This window comes from Protopterus annectens, chromosome 3.part0 (assembly GCF_019279795.1).
Source record: "Protopterus annectens isolate FY-2018-M chromosome 3.part0, PAN1.0, whole genome shotgun sequence".
In the NCBI taxonomy this organism is placed as follows: domain Eukaryota; kingdom Metazoa; phylum Chordata; order Ceratodontiformes; family Protopteridae; genus Protopterus; species Protopterus annectens.
Window position 1 is genome coordinate 529,939,413 of NC_056731.1, and position 22,184 is coordinate 529,961,596.

Consider the following 22,184-nt stretch of genomic DNA (forward strand, 5'->3'; position numbering starts at 1 on the left):
TCACCTCATATGCCCTGTATCAGGTGGTAATGTCCCTAACGAGGAGTGGAAACATACTAGAAGTGGTCATCACCAACATGGGCAACAGGTGCACCACAGCAGAGGTTAACTGGTCACTGGTTAGATCTGACCATGAACTATTCACTGTTTCCACACCCAAACATCTGCCCCATCCACAGAAACCAGTGTATATCTTTCCTACAGCTACATTTACACTACTAGTGATGGGTGGGGGGGTTTGCTCAAGATACAGACAGATTTACAAATGCAATCTATAAGCACCTACACAAATGTATGGATCGTGTCATCACTGGTAAACCAAGACTCACTCCTCCTAGACAAGGACACCAGTCTGGTGGACCCCTGCAATAAACAGGCTATACTACAGAATTAGGACAGTGTTCCAGACAAACAGTAAATCCCACGAAGGGCAGACATCCGTGACCACTATTAGTATGATACGTAGGTCCCTCATGACATCATCCAATGCTAACATCAACAGGAAAATAAGCAAGGATTCCAAAGATTACACCTTCTTTGACTATGTCAAGGATCTAAGTGGTGACACAGATATGCACTATGCCGGTGAAATATAGCACAAAATATGCTGACCCTACTGATATCGTCAACATCCTTGCAGATACATTCAGTGCATACTTCTCCCCTAAAGAGCCCTTAACACTACCTGAAACGTACAGTATCCCACACATCAGAGACACACAGATGGAAATGGCCCTAACAGCAGAACACAGCATCAATGGAGACAGATGTTGTCCCAGACTGCATCTTGCAAACAGCACCTCTGAACACATGACCCAACCCAGGTCAGCTTGGTTGAGTGCAGTTCATACCTACTGAACCTGTTTGACGTCTTACATACAGTCACCAAGACGTTAGATGATGGGAGAGGTGGTTCACACATACTACCTGGAAGTCGCCAAAGCTTTTGGCACCATGCCCCACTCAAGTATTTTTGATAAACACACCAGCCTGTACATACACCCATACATCACAGTTTGGGTTGCCAATGGGCTTACACATAGAACCCACATGGTACGACTAGCGGTCTCCAGGTCCAACTCTTGACCAGTCTCGACTGGTGTCCCACAGGACTCAGTCCTGGGAGCCCTACTGTTTGGCATATACTTCTCAGAGGTACAGGCAAACACTGGTGGGCTACGGCAGACCATGTTTGGCAATGACTGTGAACTGGGAGCCATGATTGATAGTCCAGCTGACACAGACGTCCCTCAAGGGGCCTCACAGGGACCGACACAGGGTGTCAACATCATGGCCTCCAGCCAAGTGCCACTAAATGCATGGTCATTCCATTGTGGAATATTAAGCACCCACATATCAACAAATAAGTGGCAGCCACTTTAATACGGACGAGGTAATGGGGTATCTGGGGACTAAGGTAGATAGTGATCTCCCCTTTGACAATCATATCTCCAAAGTAGTTTGGACATCCTTCTATGTAGGCCATCTGACTACTAAAGGGTTCCCATCTAGACATACTGAGGTTATAGTGCCCCTTTACTCATCACTCATCAGTCCCATCATAGGGTATAATACCCCATTTGGGATGTACCTCAGAAGCCACTTCCAACAGCTGGAAGGTCCATGAATGTACCTCGCCAAGGGGATTACTGGCCTCAAACATATGGCCTATGCAGCCAGATTGAATAAACTCCTGCTTTACTCAGTGGCATCTCGTTTACCCAGAGATGATCTCTGCTGGCCAACACAGCCATGTTGAACTCAGGCTTAATGGATATGCTCCACCTATGGGAATCCATGTCATAGTGAGCCACACACAGTAGTGAGCTGAACCTTGCCACAACAATAACTGGAAGATGCTGAAGGGACGGATTCCTGTCACAAACATTATACAGAGCCCCTCACTAACACTCTGCAAGAGAAACATTGAAGAGTGGATGGGGAACAGTAGATGCAACCCAGGGATCCTGCCATTGGCTCTGCTCCTCAGAGGGACAGTTAATGAATCAATGGGGTGGCAAAAGCTGACACATTTTGGCTAGGCTTATGAATGGTCTCTGGCAGTTGGCCAAGTACCTACCTATGAACCTATACATACAGTATCAGCACATGCTGATAGCTTAATTTACTGTTCAGGTGTTGACTTACCTTGTGCCAATGGCAGTTGTGTGTGCAATAGTTGAGGGCTGCCTATGTTGGATGCAGACAGTAGACTGCCTATACATGACAATTTACAGGTAGTCTTGTGTGTGTGCCATTCATTTTTACTGTGTGTGCAGGTAGAGAAAGGTGTCAGTCCCTAGGTGCCTACACTGTCAGTGTGTGTGCTATATGTTCCCTCCTTGCCAAGGCATGGGCATACTGGGCACACCTCCGTCTGCCTACTGGTGCTGGCTCAGGGTGTTTGTGGTCTGAGTACCTCTGCGCCTGTGGGGCCCTTGGCAATGGTGGTGGGCTGTGAGTGCCTTCACCATTCTGTCCCTGCTGCAGCTGTTTCCACAGGATCATATTGTGTAGCATGGCGCATACTATGAAGATGTGGGCACACATGCCTGGACAGTACTGCAAGGCTCCACCAGATATGTCTAAGCAATGAAACCGTGATTTCAGCATCCCAAACACACACTCTATGATGATTCTGGTTTGTGCGTGTGCCTTATCATGGCGTTCCTGCATGGGTGTGTGTGCATTTCTGATGGGAGTCATCATCCCCGGTTCCAGTGCATAGCCAGCATCCCCCACCAGGTGGCCATTTGTGATGTCCCCCCTGGCAAATAACTGATACAGCTGTGAGGCATGCCAGATGTGGGAGTCGTGATAGCTTCCAGGGCTGCCAGCACACACAGCCATGATAATGCCCTGGGCATTGCACATGACCTGGCAGTTGATGGAGGGGTATCCCTTGTGGTTTATGTAGCGCCTACCCTACTCACCAGATGGTGACTTGATGTGCATGTGTGTGCAGTCTATTGCACCCAGTACCTCCTGGTATTCTGCCACACATTGCAAGAAACGCATATTGCTGGCCAACTCTTCCTGCGTTCGGGGGAAGTATATGTGCTCATTGGCATGTGGTAACATGGCATCCAGGAACTGGTGTAGAACCCTGGATGCTGATGCCTGTGAGATCCCCCATGATATCCCCAGTTAGTCTTTGAAAGGTACCTGTAGCTAGTATTCTCAGGCTTAGACATACCTTCCTATCCACTGGGATGGGTTCTCCTCTATTTGTTCTGGCTCTGAGGCGTGGCCAGCACAGCTCCACACGTTGCTCTAGGAGGTCCCTGTCCACCTTGTAATGCTCTACTATCTCCAGATCATGTAGCCCCTGGTAGGTTACCCTGGGTCTGAACACTCTCCTCCTCCTCTGGTGCCTGAGGCGGTCATATGCATCATCCTCCACACCACCTTCAGTCTCCAAAAATTGCTGGTGGATCAAAGCTATGGCATCCCCTAACATGTACATACTAAAAGTTCCCCGTCTGTATACACCACTGGTGCAGAGTATATGGGAATACACAAATGTGTGTGAAGTGCTTTCACACTTTATACTATTGTGCTATGGATGCTGCTGATGTCATTGGGTGTGTATGAGCTATTCCAGCTGCAGAGTGTCTTAATTATGGGTTTTACTATAAGTACTGCAAATGTGGGGCCTTTACTGTGGAGTTATACTTGCCTGCCTAATCTGTTGTCCTTTAATTCACTTTTAAACCTGGATCCAATGGTACCAATGTAATATTCTCTTATGACCATAGATGGCACTGTTCCCCATATTTTGGTTAGTAAGAAAATGAACTATATAAACATTGCATTTACAAGCACTTTATTCTTTTCACAAAGAATTGTTCTCCTATTTTAAGCAGTATTAAACGTTTTTAAAGTATTAATGTGATAAAACTTATTTATTAATATGATTTTATTAATACATTTTAATGAGTATTTATTCTTTATAATGAATCCACATGAGTAGAATGACATGGTGATAATGAATATTTATGAGCCCACTGAAAGAATGATTTGAGTATTTGAAATGAAATACAGGAATTCTATTGGTTTATATTTTTAAATGGAGTATAAATATAATTGATGTAATTAATTAATCATCTGATGAAGTCTGAGTTGTGGACGAAAACACATGTTTGAATATAAGGCGTTCATGTTAGTTATTTTTTGGCGTGTTGAGTAAAGTGGAATTTTAATCTATTTAGTTCGTACTGGCTTTCCTCCGTATCTACAGCATATCTTTTGGATTCATTTGTGACTGTTGAGTGCTTCCACTATTTGATTTATTGGTAACTTTTTTGTGGAGAGATTATGGAGAGAGTTTCCCCGATGAACGTCAAGGGGCAGGATGAACTGGGCCAATCGCGCAAGCTAATTGGTCAGTTAACTGAACTAATAGATCTTCTTACTCCGTTGTGCCAAACCTTGGTGGGGACTAACCTAAATACATTGGAGGTTACAGGAAGTGGAACCAAAAGGTCTTGTATTCACAAACATAAAAGGAAAAGGGAGCTTATTGGCAGTAATTTCAAAGCCGGCGACCTGAATGAACCGAATGGTGGAACTTTTAATCCAGAAGACACACCAAGGATTTTGTGTAACAACGCTATAGAAATTCTGGGTACTGAATTAACGGATGGTATCCACAATGTAATTCAATCTAAAAGGCCGACTTTGAGTTCGGCAAATTCAGGTACTTTATTTGATAAAAAACATAAAGAGACTGCCGAATGGCTCAAAGTAAATTATTGTTTTAAACTGGACAACGGAGCTCCTCAGGCACATCCTAATACTGATTCTTACTCTATTAAAATGGACAAAATTTCTAAATTAATGTTGAAATATAGAGTATTGTGTATAGAAAATGCGTATCTTTCAGAATGTATTAATAAGAATATTGTCCCGAAGGGACTTAGAGTGTATAAATATCCTAATAAAGTACAAGTGGGCTCAGACTTCCATAAAGAATTATTGGAAGTTTTTAATAACTGTGGATTAGATGTTTTAAAGTTAATTAGTAAGGAGAATACTAGAACGCAGGATTTATTGCAGAATGAAATTGATGAACTAGATAGATATATTAAGGAAGATTTAATTTTTGGGATAAAGGAAGAAAATGATAAATATTATAAGATAAGAAATGAAATTGATACAAAATGTAATGATTTAATTGATAGGAAAATGAATAAATTAAAGAGAGATATACAAGAATATGAGAATAATATTAGTTACCCCAAGCCACCTTATGCTAATAGGAATACTTATGGACCAAATAAAAGGGAGAAAAGTAATAATTATATTGAAAAAAGGTTTGATGGATGGAACAATGATGAGTATAATCAAGAATTCCCACCATTAGTTAGGGAGGATAATTTCACTACCAGGCAGGAAAATTGCAGGGGATATTTTCAAGTGGGGGGGGGAAGAGGGAGGGGGAGATATTAGATACATATACCCCTGTCTCTAATCAATTAGTCCCCCCTCAGGAAGTAACTGTAGAGGGGTTTACTATATATAATTTCAGTAATATTTCATTGACTAAGCAGCATTTTAGTCTCTTGGGAAAGGGACTTAAATATATTCCTTATGTAAAGGGGGACTTAACTAGATCTATATTAGATATTAAGATGTTCCTAAGAAAAATTAATTTAGAAATGTTATTTTCTAAAAATACCATAAATAATACAATTTATAACCATCAAGGTTTAGTGCGTAGAACTACCTTCAATCCCCCGATGCACCCCCAATTAAAAAACTTTGAACTTATTTTGGAAAAAAGAAGTTAGAAATATGGATAGGAAAATTAAATACAAAGCTAACCTCAGTAAGGATGAGAAAATAATTCTGGATGAATTAAAAGCTAATCCCAGAGTCCGAATTATGAAACCAGATAAGGGTGGGGGGATTGTGATTATGGACATAATATATTATGAGGGAAAAATGAACCAAATATTAAGGGATGAAAATAAATATACTTGTGTTTCAAAAAATGAGGTATATTTGGCATATAAATCTAATCCTGCCCCTTGGCTATCTAAAGATACAAGACAAAAAATGTTACTTAGAAACAAATCTTGGACAAAATGGCGAACTAGCAAATCTCCAATAGACCAACAGACTTTTAGGCACCTAAGAAACATTACCAAAAAAGCTATCTTCTCTGATAAAAGGAGTTATTATAGTAATCTCCAGCAAGCAAATCATAATAACCCTCAATTCTGGTCAACCCTAAATAAACTTCTTCACCCTGGACAGACTACCACTCCATCCCCTTCCGGGTCTGAAAAGAATTCCGCCCTTGATACGGCCAATACTTTCAACTCATTCTTTATTGATACTATTAATTCCTTGGCCTCTCATCTCTAGTGACAACACTAACATCCCTGACCTTGCATCCTTCAAGCTACCAACCTTTAGGCTACAACCCATCTCTACTTCCTTTATTCTGAAATGTATCCACAAACTCAAACCATGCTCCCCCTCGGCAGACCAACTTCCATCTGAATTCCTTCAAAAAGCAGCCTCTGAAATAGCCTATCCTATATCCATTCTCATTAATAGAACTGTAAATGAAGAAACCATACCTGATATCTGGAAAATCTCTCACATCATACCTTTACATAAAGGAGGGAACTCCTATGATTATTCTAATTATAGACCCATAGCTCTCTTATCCCCACTTGCAAAGATCATGGAAAAATGTGTTCACCATCAGTTAATGAACCATTTAATAAAAAACAACATTCTTACTAACTGTCAACATGGCTTTAGGCCTTTTCATAGCACAACCACCGCTCTCCTCTCCTTCACAGACTTTATTAACAAGAATCGTAATAATAACATCCTGTCTTCAGCTCTCTTTATTGACCTGTCCAAAGCCTTTGACATGGTCAGCCACTCTCTCCTCTTAAAAATTCTCGAATCTCTTTCCTTGGAAGCTAAGGCTGTCCACTGGTTTAGTTCCTATCTCACTAACAGGAAACAGGCCGTCCTCTGGGATAAGGAACTCTCATCTCTTCTCCCAATCTCACTTGGGGTCCCCCAAGGCTCTATTCTTGGACCTCTTCTTTTCTCCCTCTTTATAAATGACCTACAAGTAGCTATTCCCCAGGCTACATGTATACAATATGCTGATGACTCCACACTAATTTGCTCTGCTAAATCCATTTCCGAACTTCAAACTAATACTCAAGCTGTATTTTCCAAAGTCGAAACTTGGTTCTTAAAACGTTGCCTACTCCTAAACGCAAAAAAAAACAAACTCTTACTCTTTAAGCCTACTACCAGATCCCCAACTTTAGATTTCACTATCTTATCTAACAATGGAACCATTATATCACCTGACCCTACTACCAAACTGCTAGGTGTCACAATTGACAACAATCTTACCTTTGACTGTCATATCAACAATACCATTAAATGTGTAAACAGGAAACTTGTCTCTCTCTATAGAATTAAGACTTTCTTAACCTCCCCAGCCAAAGCTACTCTTGCCCACTCTCATCTCATTTCCACTCTTCTCTATGCTTCACCCATCTATACTAACCTCAAGAAAAACAATCTTTCCAAAACTGTCTACCACCTACAATAATATAGCTAGATTTGTTACTGGTAAGCCTTTCAGAACTCACCACTGTCTGAATCTGCAGCAACTGAACTGGCTTGAACTTACAAACATGCTACTTCTTTCCCAACTTACGTTTGTCCAAAGAGCTTTCTACCAAACTCATAACACACCTGTACTTTCTAACCTCTTAACCCCATATTCTAATCTGAACTCACTCCGCTCATCAAGCAAACTGCTAGTTACCCTAACCAAATCTAATAACCTAGCTGGTGACTCTCTTCTCAAATACCATGGGTAAACACTGGAATCAACTTCCTACCGAACTTACTTCCATTGCATCCACTATTCTGTTTAAACAAAAACTCAGAACATACCTTAAAAGCCACTGGATGTGTCCCTGCTCTAATCCTGATTAAATGTTGATTCCCTAGTTAACCCTCTTTTCTCTCCCTATTCTGTTGTGCCTCCTCCTATCTCCCTAAGCTTCCTTTTCCACCTTACGCATTCTCCCACATATTTCTCCCCTTATTGGCTATGACTCTTTTCCAGAAAACATGTATCTCTTATAACTCTACTCTCTCTCTCTATTGTTGTTTCTCTTTCCTTGGTCTTACACTTTCTCTACTTGCTGTTAAAATAAGCAATAATGTTTAATATGATGTTATTTAGATTGTCTAGAAAGTTAAACTCCTTTTCTTTTTTGGTAACAATGAACATTTCTCTTTCCTTGGTCTTACATTTTTTTCTTGTTTTAAACTATGTAATAATATTTATTATGATGTCATTTAGATTGTCTAGAAATTTTTAAGTCCTATTCTTTTTTGGGTAACAATATTCATTGTCTAAGTCCTACCAGTCTGTAATCTGTTATTTGTGCTCATGATATATCTCTTATCTCTATATGTGGAGCTTTTCTCCCCGGGCCTCTGCTGAAAATGGAAATATATCCAGTTAGACTAGCCCGGTTAACAAATGTAAAATAAATAAAAATAAAAATAAAATAATAAAATAGATATTGCATTACAAGATATGCTATATGAAGGTGTGATAAACAAAAAAATGTATGCCTTTTTGAAAGTAGAGAAACCGAAAATCCCTATTATTTTTGGAATTCCCAAAATCCATAAAAATTCTGAAGACCCCCCCCCCCCCTTAGACCTATAGTATCTGCTGATGGCTCTAAAACATTGCCTTTAGCAAAATATGTTGATACTAAAGTCAAACATATCTGGGTTAATAATAAAGTTATGCTTAAGGACTCTTGGGATTTATTAAGAGAAATTACACCAGAATTATATTCTGATAACTTATTATTTGTTACTATTGATATTATTGATTTATTTTCCTGTATACCATATGGGATAGGTATGAAAATGTTTGAGGAGGTTATTTATCAAGATAAAATTTTATCCCACAAGGAAAAGGTAGTGAGCACAGGCCTCATGGATATGGTCCTCCAAAATAATTTTTTAGTTTTTAATGGAGAATTTTTTCAACAAATTCCGGGTGTGGCCATGGGAGCAGCCTGTGCTCCTACATTTGCAAATTTAATTTTGGCAAAGTGGGAGGAAACATTTGTTTTACATTCTAAGTTTAACTCTTGTTGGATGCTATATCGCAGGTTTCTAGACGATATAGTTATATTTTGGACAGGAAGTAGTGAAGAATTTGAAGAATTTATGGAATATATAAACAATAGTACCAATTTTCTCAAATTTACTTATAAGACATCCTACGAAACTCTTCAATACCTGGATTTGGAAATTTATAAGACAAATAATAACAAATTAGAAACTAGAATACATCGAAAAAACACTTTTTGTAACTCTTTCCTTCACTATAATAGTGCACACCCAGCACATTGTAAAAGGAATATAGTGAAGGGACAATTTGTTAGAGGTTGTAGAATGAGTAGCTTGGATAGTGATTTTATTATTGAATGTAATTTTCTTGAAAATATGTTTTTAGATAGGGGGTACCCTAAAGATTTTATTAATAATATTAGGTCTGAAATAGAAAGGGGTAGGGAAAATAAATTTAAACCTATTAAGGGGGCTATTAATATCACCAATATAATAAAAAACGAAATTGAGAATAAAGAGATGGAAAATGTAGGTGAATACCAACAAGCCCTTGTTTTGGAATATAATGCAACTAATTACAATATAAGAGGAATTTTTCAGAAAGAGTGGGAAAAATGTATCTCCCTTACTGATTTGGAGGATGTACTAAGATAATACCAAAAGTAGTTTATAAAAACTCAAGTAGTATAAGGAATATTTTAGAAAATAAAAATAATAATAATAGTAAAAATAATGTAAATTCCTTTAAGGATGGTGGAAGGAAATTGGGCACCTTCAAATGTGGAAGGTGTAATCAGTGTGAATACATCATTAATAAGGGGGAAATATTTTTGGAAAGTAGAAATAGATGGATAAGAAGTAAAGGACACTATAATTGTGATACTAAGGGGTTAGTATATCTCGCTATATGTGTAAAATGTAATTCTTTTTTATGTGGGGAAAACAGAGAGAACATTAAAAAGAAGAATATACGAACATATTTATGATATATCTAAAGGAAAAGAAACAAATGCATTATTTAAACATTCAAGAATATGTGAAGGTTATAAATTCTTCTTTTTAGTACTGGAGCAAATTAAGAAAGATATAAGGGGTGGCCCATGGGAAGAAAGAATAGAGTATAAAGAATTATGGTGGCAAGTAACCCTGGAAGCAGGAAAATTTCCAGGGTTAAATGACTATCTTTCTATCTTGCCATTATTAAAAATAAGAGCTACCAAAATGTAAAGAAAAAGTACCAATGTAATATTCTCTTATGACCATAGATGGCACTGTTCCCCATATTTTGGTTAGTAAGAAAATGAACTATATAAACATTGCATTTACAAGCACTTTATTCTTTTCACAAAGAATTGTTCTCCTATTTTAAGCAGTATTAAACTCTGAAGTTTTTAAAGTATTAATGTGATAAAACTTATTTATTAATATGATTTTATTAATGCATTTTAATGAGTATTTATTCTTTATAATGAATCCACATGAGTAGAATGAAATGGTGATAATGAATATTTATGAGCCCACTGAAAGAATGATTTGAGCATTTGAAATGAAATACAGGAATTCTATTGGTTTATATTTTTAAATGGAGTATAAATATAATTGATGTAATTAATTAATCATCTGATGAAGTCTGAGTTGTGGACGAAAACGCATGTTTGAATATAAGGCATTCATGTTAGTTACTTTTTGGCATGTTGAATAAAGTGGAATTTTAATCTATTTAGTTCGTACTGGCTTTTCTCCGTATCTACAGCATTTCTTTTGGATTAATTATGGGTTTTACTATAAGTACTGCAAATGTGGGGCCTTTACTGTGGACTTGCCTGCCTAATCTGTTGTCCTTTAATTCACTTTTAAACCTGGATCCCCTCCCATTATCAGGCATGCATCCACCTGCTCTCTTTCTTATTTTGTACTTTCCCTACCCAGTCATGGCAAAATGTGCCTTGTAGCTGATATACTGCAAATCGGCTTTGTTCTGCTTTGACACTTTACTGTTTTCTTTGCAGTACAGCCCCTCCCCATTCCTGTTCTGCAGGTAGCTGCTTGCAGCCTTGTTAGCTGTTGTCAATGGCCCACTGTAGGCTCCTAGGTGTTAGTCATTTGTACTCCAATTTCCCTGCTGCAGCATTTCCTTATTTCTTTCCTATATCCTTCCTGTTTCAGCTGCAGTGCACGCCGCGCAAACCTGTTTACTGGTTTTACGCGCGTTTTCATCTCCGTTCACATGCATACTCGGTTACCTTGTGTACTCTCAGCTAAACAAAGCTATGGCCAGTTCAACACACCCGTATCCTGCAGCTTTGCCTAGCTAGGGGCAAACCGGTTTAGCAATGCTCCAATGTGCTTACAGCAATGGCAACACACCTCTCTCTTGATGTCATCTTTATCTCAAGGGCACACCTCGGTGTTATAATGCTATGCTGTGAGGTGCATCCTTACACAAGTGGGGAATCTGTGATTCACTATTACTCCTCTCATTTGCATGGCATTGCCTACTAATTCCTAGCTACCGCGCATAACACTGTCACAGCCCCTTAGCAACCCTTGCGCCATAGTATGGTGTAGCATGACTGCCATTGACTTTTATGGGGAAATCATGATTTGTGTTACATTGCAGTTTTATTCTACATTTTTATATTTTCCTTGCGATCCCCTTTGCGCACTGCTGCCCTCCACTTCCACGTCACGATAATGCGACAATATATATTAAATGTTAATTTTATATTTTGTACATGTTTTTTATGCCAATGGCTATATATTTAGCCATTGGCATATATTAACAATATAATACATGTGTTTGGTTGGCTGTCATGGCTCCAATTTTATGTTTGCAAAAATGTAAACTTTTTTCTACTGTTTACACTTCTGCATGCTTACACTATGCCTGCACCACTTCCTGGATCACTACATACCTTCATTTGCATGCTACACTTCTGCACATGGGTAATTAGCATACAGGGCCTGGGAGTTCTGCGGGCGTAGTGTACACAGGTAGTGCACATGGGAACAGCTCACACCTGGATCGCTCGGCGGCCATATTTGGTGTTAGAACGCTGACGCTATGCCTGCACCTGGCTCAAGCTTTATGAATTCCGGGGAATGTCACTCCTAGTAACTTGGATTTGGAAACTAAATAAAAAGCAAAAAGAACCTCGGAGGGTCCACAATAAACCATAAGGACAGCTGTTACTTCAGATATTTAAAAAAGATAGTCTCTCCACAATATAAGATAATACAGCACATAAACACATTTTAAAGGCTTGACAATCAAAGTTGGTCCAATCAAAACACATTAATCAAGACATATCAGTTGAAGCTGATTTAAAAAAAACCATTAAAACCAAGGTAAAAGTAATCAAAAACAATGTAAATAATGTATGAAAAATAAAAAATATACTTAATGTATAGAACGGCAAAATCTTTCCATGAATATTAATTAAAACAGACCTGTTAATTCACTGAGACTACTAAAAGTGAAGATACAGGGATAGTATACCTAGCAAAGTGTATGTGCTGTCAAGCATTCTATGTGGGAAAAACGGAGCGCAAATTAAAAAGAATTTATGAGCATTTATATGAAGTACAGAATAAAAAAGAAACAAATGCACTTTACAAACATCAAACAGAATGCTTGGGCGCAAATTATTTATTTTTTGTATTAGAGAAGGTGAAGGATAAGAGGGGTGGTCTTTGGGAAAAAATCGAATACAGAGAGCTCTGGTGGCAAGTAACTTTGCAAGCCAACAGGTAGCCAGGGCTAAATGACTGTATTTCGATAGCCCCTCTTCTCAAACTAAGAGCTGCTAAATTATAAAGCTCTTGAATATGAGTTTGTGCACTGTCGTACTAGCCTTTGATTCTTTCATCCATATTTTTGGTTGCTCTACTGGATTTTTAAACAAAGAAATAATGATTTTTATGAATATTTATAAGGTTTTAATTATGTATTTATATGTGTATTTATATATGTATTTATCATACTGTTTTTTATTTTGAAAGTAAAGCAATTTTCTATTAATGTATTAACATGGTATTAATCTTTTAACTGTATTAGTTTTTATCTATTTTTAAACAATGCAAAGTGAAAGTTTTTTTGAATTCAGGTACACGAATTTACCACAAGATGGTGATATTATCAAGTTTACCATGGCCTTGTGTGCTTTTTATATTCATTATTCATGATGGTGTGTTTTTTTTAATTTTAGTAGCTTCAATGAATTAACAGGTCTGTTTTAATTAATATTTATGGGAAGATTTTGCAGTTCTATACATTAAGTATATTTTTCATTTTTCATACTTTATTTACATTGTTTTTGATTACTTTTACCTTGGTTTTAATGTCTTTTTTAAAATCAGCTTCAACTGATATGTCTTGATTAATGTGTTTTGATTGGACCAACTTTGATTGTCAAGCCTTTAAAATGTGTTTATGTGCTGTATTGTCTTATACTGTGGAGAGAATATCTTTATTAAATATCTGAAGTAACAGCTGTCCTTACGTTTTATTGTGGACCCTGTGAGGTTCTTTTTACTTTTTATTTGGTTTCAGTGTTTTACGGACATTTTTTGGCTTATTTGTGGATTATTTGGATTTGGAAACTACTTACCTCTGACAAGAGGCTATAGAGACCAGTATGTCTACTTAAAGATAAGAAAAGCATTCCAGTCTTTTCAAGAGAACTCAGACTGAACACCCTCTGGCATACACCAAACTCCTGTGTGGAAAATGGAAGTTTCTTAGTTTATTTTCCTTATATTGTTTATTTTATTTTTTGTTTTTATTTTATGTGGCTTACAGTGCTTGTATTCCATGCTTTAAAGTGTTAAAAGTTCAGGACAGGAGAGAACAATGCAGTTTCTCTTACTGTGAACTCATATTTCAAACCTATTTACCTGTGACATGTGGTGGATCTACAGATTACCATTTCTATTCAAAGAAAGACAGCCAGCCAAATTCAATAAAACCTACATGATAGTACAGTGATTTAGATTCAGTAAGCTGCTCTACATGGTGTGTAGAGCCGCGCAAACAAGGTAAGTACCATGGCTAAGTATAGCATAAGCAGCTGAATTATACGCTAATCAACCAATCCGAGATGGATAAGCTATTCAACAAGCTGTAAAGCAACCATGTAGACTCAGTGGTGGCTTTCCCTGTGAATTCCAAAACTTATTGGAATATAGCCATAGAAAGTCTATACAGAAACAATCTTAGGGTTGCTATTGCTTTAACTTATTTGTAAGTAGAACAGGCTGAAGTCTATGCTGCTGCTAATAGTCCTAGGCCAATGAGAAGAGTTTTCAGAACCTGTTTAACTTATCATAACCTTCATGATATGGAAATTATAGAGTGTTACAGGGTGGATACAGACACAATAGAAAGGGCAAAATAAGGGGAGCCCATCGCAGTGGAGATAAAGGTATGTCTAGCACTTACAATTTTAGCTACAGGTATTTTTCAGAGACCAACAGGGGACATGCTGGAGGTATCTCAGACATCAGCATCAGGGATCCTCTATCAATTCCTGAATGTTATGCTCCAACATGCCAGTGACCACATATTCTTTCCCCATACTCCTGAGGATAGGGCTCGAAATATGCAAGGAGTTCTACCGTGTAGCAAACTACCCTAAAGTACTGGGTGCCATAGGTTGCACACATACAGAAACTAAGGCACCACGCGGGGAACAGTGTAAGTGCTACATAGACAGAAAGGGTTTCCACTCTATTAACTGCCAAGTTGTGTGTAATACCAAGGGAATCATCTTGAATGTGTGTGCTGCAACCTTGGCAGTTACCACAGTTCACATATCTGGCACATCTCCAAATTGTATCAAATGTTCACTGGGGGGATATCCCACAGGGTCATTTACTGGCAGATGCAGGTTATGCACTGGAACTGTGGCTGCTGAGGCCCATCAGAAATGCACACACACTCAATGAAGAATGCCATACTGAGGCACACGCTCAAACTAGAAATATCATAGAGTGTGTGTTTAGGCTGCTGAAGTCACAGTTCTGGTGCCTGGCTACATCTGGGGAACCCTGAAGTACAATCCATGGACATGTACTGAAATATTCACAGTATGTGCCATGCTACACAACATTATCCTGAGAAAACAGCTTTAGCAGGATCAGCAAGGGGAAAGAGCACACATCCCACCACCAATGCCAAAGTTAACACAGCCACACGCAGATGAGGAGTCAGAGGGGGAACCACCAGCTGCTGTGGGTGGAGACAGATTTAGGCATACTCTATATGCCCTCCCATTGGCTAAGAGACAACCCATAGCACACTCACACACCACTTAAGGGCCTCAAACCTTCCTCCTATGTACATACATATACTAACACTGATGCTAGGCAACTCTCACAACCTTTACCTCCCCATGTATTGACTTTGTACTGCTTGCATCAGACAGAGTCAGCCCTGGATTTAAAGATGGCTGCCGTTCTGTGAACACTGCTAATCTACAGCTCTCCAAATACTCAGAGGAAAAATTAACTCAGAGGAATTACCTAGACCTACACAATAACAATTTTCTGAAAATACAACTCTACTTAATATCCAGAAACCCAGAAGGGGTGAATGAACTTGAAGAAACACCAAATCTATCAAGATTATAACTGATTACCTGGAACTGAAGAAAGACTCAGAGATAGAAGCCGTGTGCTCAGAACACTCTACTCTACTCATACACACCCAACCATAAACCAAGAAGTTACTACTTTCACAAAATGTCAAAAGAAGATAAAAATATGGACACTACAACAACAAAAACTAAACTGTCAGATCTTTTATCACCTGAGAAAGATTTAAACTCTAAAAGACAGAAAATAATAAAGCAACAGGATACTGTAAAGTCAGGGGTTAAAAATAAAACAGATCAACTAGCAAACTTGGAAGATATTAAAGCAGCTTTATTACCTATACAAGATGCCATAAAAGAATTATCTACTCAAGTACAATCCTTTGGTACTTCCTTCAATCAAATCCTGGAAAGAATGGACAAATCTGAAGCCAAAATTATGGAGAATGAGGACAAAATAGCCCTGCTAGCTAAAAAATCTGATACACATGAAGCAGACATTCAAACTATCCAAACTAAAATTCTTGACCTTAGGGCAAGATCTAGAAGAAATAACATAATCATCAGAGGTATACCGGAAAATGAACAACATAATGAATTGATCCCATCTATCATCCAAATATTTGCAACACTACTCAAAGACCCAAAAACTGCACATCAAATAACATTAGAAAGAGCACACAGAGCCCTGAGAGAGTCTCAAGCCTCTAATATTCCAAGACCTTTCTATGCCAAACTTCTCAATTTTCAAGATGTGAATAAAATACTATTAGCAGCAAAGAAAAATGGAGGTCCATTAATATGGAATAACAACAGAATGTCTCTAGCCCAGGACTTGCCCCTGCAAATTAGACAAAACAGCAATTGCAAATTCCTGATAGATAAAAAGCTAAAATTTCAAATGAAGTACCCAAATACCTTAGTATTTTCGGTCGATGGGATCAAGTATTCAGTTACCAGCAAGAGTGAAGCAAAATCCACCTTCATGTCTGTGTTTAAATCCAATCCTGCCATCAAGATCTAACTTCAAGTTCCGATCTGACTTGCTTAACCACTGAGGTCGGATTCATCTCCCACCAACAGCCGAGGTCTCATTTTACCTATATCTGGTGTTTACCCTGCCCTAGGCCGTGCTTTAGGACTGGTGTGAACTCTTTTCCCATCCTACAAAAGCGCGAGACCTGAAACAGGAAGTACATGACCTGCGCATCACACTGGCATTCGCACGAGAGGAAGCAAAATTGGATCTACAGCTTGAGCGGTCGTCTTCAAGATGTGGTGCTTCCGGAAGTCCGCCAGAAATCTGAGTCCCCCTTTGAGAAGCTAAACAACCTACCTGGCTGTCTGAAGATTGGAGGGAAGTTTAAAGGAACTGTAACTAAAGAAAAAGTATTGCATGGTTACACAAACGATAAATACACCTCTAACAATACTACACAACACTCCCTTTGCCCGATAATAGTAAATATCATTTTGTAAAATCATTCTTTTATATATCTAAGCCTACAACAGCTTTCATGAGGGAAATGTGGATAATATCTATAAGGGTATGCCACTTTATATATTTTTTTTTTTTTTTTTTTTAAAACAGAAATTACAGTAGCAGTCCAGAAGTAGTGGTTGTCATGATAGCTGTAATAATGAAGCTCTCCAATGCTGCCCCCAGAAAGTTCAGTCTTGTTTTTCTCCTTCAGTACATAGGGCTATTTAATTAGAGCTTCGTGAATACCCCCCAGATAAAGGAAATTTGGCTTACATATTAAGGAAAAAAAAAACAATACAATCAATATATTTCTCAACAGATCACTAGCAAATTGACAATGAATAAAAAACGGAGCACACACGCACGCTCACACACACACCCATACACACAAATACATGCACACAAGCAGATGATTGAGCTTTTACTTTACTTCGTGTCACTAACCTACATGCCATAATCATACAGGTTACGGGAAAGGAACACTTAGATGGTGTAGGGTCCCAAGAACATTTTACACAGCCCACCTACTTGCTTAACAAATTGTATAATAAGCAAGTACATAGTATTCTTATTATGATCATATAAAACAAATCATTATGTTTTATAAACTGTACTGAAAATCTTGTTCTGTTTGCTAACATTATTATGATCAGACTTTAGGCATCTGTAACCCCAATCTATCCCAATATTCACCTCCCAGGTAGAAAAGAGTGTGGTAATACTGAAGGAATACTTAATGTGTGCCATATTTCTGTTGTTTTATTGGAATTGCTTTCCTACAGTCAGGAATAGTTTAATATTTGGAAATACGGATGGAAGTTGCCTAACACTACATTATAACTGCAGTTTACAATGAACTACAAACAGGAAGGGACTCACTATTTGCATGTTAAACTAACGAAAGCTATAAATAACTCAAAACTTGAAGCTCACATTTATGGAAAAGCTTTTAAGATACTTTACTTTAACAAATAACTGACTGCTAACTACTAGTTGCTATAACCTTTTTGTGTTTGATAGGTGCTCCAACGAAATGCCTAACTATATATGTCTATGTTATACATATATATAAACCTGAACTGCTATCTATATATATTGTATTCTCCAGGACTAAGTAAAAATTCTGTAGATTCCAATATATGATGAACACCAAATATATGGTAGAGAACAATCACCGTAAGACCTTTTTAACACAATGCCATTCAATGATTAAAGCCTCAGGGCAATGATAGTAAAATGATGGATTCTAGGAGTCGGATTTCACTTGAAGTTTAAAATCCGAATACTTCACCTAAGTAAGATAAGGTATAAACAGAGATATAAAAATCTGGCCTAGAGAAGATAGAAACACATACAAAATAAGACTAGACAAGGAAGATATATCCATAATGCATATAGTTATAGAACTAATTAGAGATAATAATCTATAGTTTGAAATCTCTCAAATATTATTAGTGTTTAATGGAGTAAACCGATGTTCCCTATATTAAGTTATATTCAGAAATGGTGTAAAGAATTATTCAAACTTTGACACCTCATAAATAAATCCAACAAGAAGAGACGTAGATTACAATAGCAGTGTGTGCTAGGGAATGAGTGGGATAGGCTTTGTACAAATAATTTTAGGTTATACAGGACCAGTAAGTTTCCTTTACCTCCCATATGCTAACAAGCAAAGCTTTTTCTTACTATTAATACAAAACAAGACAATGCCAAATCTTTGTAAGGTCCTGTTAAATTCCTGGTCCAGGAGAATAGTGGGTAGGCACAGGGGAGGGACGGGAATTAAAGAATGCTTCCATAACATACTTTTGACAAAAAAATCTACTTAAACCATTATATACACACATATTTCAAGACTACTTAAACAACTTAAAAGATTTATGAATGTGGGAAATAGATTCATGGAACATTAAAGGGCTCCAGAACATAAAAAAGGAAACTCTTTCTTCATCTATGTCTGCAGGCTAAGGCTAGCTTTATACTACCTTTAGGAAACTCATTTAACCAATGACCAATGGTCAGAAATAAAAAAGAAAAAATGGATAAGAGAAATAATAGCCTCTGAAGGTAAAACTAATAGTGCTGGTGTAGCAATAATCATTAAATATCATTATCAAGACAAAATTATAGATTCCAAAATAGATAACGAAGGGAGATGGTGTTACGTAATTATTTCAACTTCCGTTTATGATAAGCCTATTATAATTCTCAATATATATGCACCATGCAACAATCAACATTCCTTCTTTGCTTCACTATATCCTATCTTAAATCAATATAACAACCACTACATAATCATAGGGGGGGATTGGAACGCCTACCAAAACCCGAAACAGGATAAATCAAGCCCACAAAGACCATCCAATAACCAACCAACGTTAGCATTAAGTGAACTTAAATATGATTTTAAATTATACGATCCCTTTAAATATGGTAATAAAACGAATTCCGCAAACAACTTTACATTTTACTCCAAGTGTCATAAAATGTGGTCAAGAACTGACTTCTTTATAATTTCAGAAGCGCTAATATATCTCGAACCCACAGTATCTATACATGCCCGCTATTTGTCTGACCACTCTAAAATTACCCTAAACATCAGTAAAGATAACAGAAATAACACACCTTATCGGGGATATAACTGGTCCTTAAACCCCAACCTTTTAAATAAAAAAGAAATTGTTCAAGAAATCCAGGATATACTTAAATCCTCACTAGTTAAGGTAGTAAAACAGCAACACCCCCCTGATATTGAATGGGCGGCATCTAAAGCCCAAATAAGAGGCATCTTTCTCCAAAAATCTTCGTATTATAAAAAAACCCAAATTAGAGAAGAACAGCTACTGGAGGATAAAATCAAATCACTAGAACATGATCTAATGAAAAACCACAACACGCAAACTGAAACAGAACTATTGAAATGCCAGAAAGACCTTTTCCTGACTCAAAATAACAAATTATCATTCCATGAAACTAAAATACTTGCAAAATATGCCAATAATATACAAAAGCCATCTCGGGCACTAGCAAGAATCATTAATCAGTCGAGGTCACCCTCTCATATTCCTGAAATATCCTTTAAGAATAAAACCTTCACGAAAACTGAAGATATTATCAACATTTTTGAATTGATATACTCACAAATTTATGGAGAACAAAAAAACCCACTCTTAAATGAAAATAATAGTGAATTCCTACAAAAACTTAACTTTCCGAAAATTGATGAGAAATTACAGAAAGATCTAATAAAACCAATATCCACTGAAGAAATAATATCAACAATTAAAAAACTGAAACCACACAAATCTCCTGGCCCAGATGGTCTTACCGCGGAATTTTACAAAACGTTCTGCAATATTACCGCACAAATTCTATCGCACATATTAAATTATATAATAAACAATAAAATTAATGATGTTCATTTTAATGCATCCAAAACAATTTTCATAACCAAAGAAAAGACGGATCTTCAGAATCCAGATAACTATAGACCTATATCACTCCTAAACATTGATACGAAAATTCTGACATCTATCATGGCCAATAGACTGAAGAAAATTTCTAATATAATTATATCTAATGAACAAGCTGGCTTCTAAACATCTAGACAATCCAGTGATAATACTTTAACACTACACACATTAATATCATATGCTAATCAAAAAAATCTAAACATATATGCACTCATTATAGATGCCCAGAAGGCCTTCAATAGAGTCAACATAAATTTTTTATTTCAGATCTTACCCTACTTTAATATACCCCAAGAATTTATTCTAACATTAAAAACACTATACAAAAACCCATATACAACATTATATATAAATAAAAGGTGGTCTAACAGAATTCAAATCAGAAATGGAACCCGACAAGGATGTCCTCTATCTCCTCTACTATTTAACCTATATCTAGAACCCTTATTCTTAAACATTAAGCAAAATATATATCATAATGCCCCAGTAATTTATGGCACAAGAATAACTATGTCAGCCTTTGCCGATGACCTCAACATATATTGTACAACACCAATCTCAGCCACCAAAAAAATATTATCTGCTACTGAAGATTTTGCAGTAATATCAAACTATAAAATAAACCTTAAAAAAAACATCTTTTCTTTAAGAACGCCGAAAACTTTCTCACTCTTACCATTGATAGGCCAACTAAAATCTGAGGAAAAGATCAAATATTTAGGAATTACATTTTCTACAGATAATAAAAACTTTTATCTTAATAATATTAAACAAAATTGGGAACACATTTTATGTGACCTAAAGAGATGGGGAAATCTGAAATATCCACCACTAGCAAAAGTTTCAATCACTAAAATGAATATCTTGCCCAGACTACTATACATTTTTATGTCTTCACAGTTGGTAATACCCCAAAATTTTTTTAAACAAATGCACACTGAACTCGCTAAATTTATATGGGAACCAAAAAAAGTAGAATATCATATGATAAACTGATGACCCCGAAAAACAAAGGTGGTTTAGATCTACCAAACTTTGAAAATTGCTACCTAATCATAAATGCCAACAGAACTCTAAGAATTGCAAATTATGACACACAAAGTAATAACTGGTCCCCACACTGGTTAAGAGTATGTTTTAAACACATTGAACACCTGAATATAAATCCCAAAGCACTACCCTTTTTAAACAGAGACATCTATAAAACATATAATCTAATGGAACCCATCAGAAACTATATAACATTAACGAAAAATCTTTTCAGATCAGTAAATCTCCTCCAACACATGATGACCCTACAACCCTTCCACAAAAATCCCAACTTGAAAATTAATAATCAGCTAATAGACCTGAAAAAATTCCCACTCATAATTAACTTAACATTACAAGATATTTATCCATATTTAAATTCCTCCGCCCATGAACTAAGACATCAACTGGGCCTTCCTAAATCATATCTACTGATCTTGAGGCAGA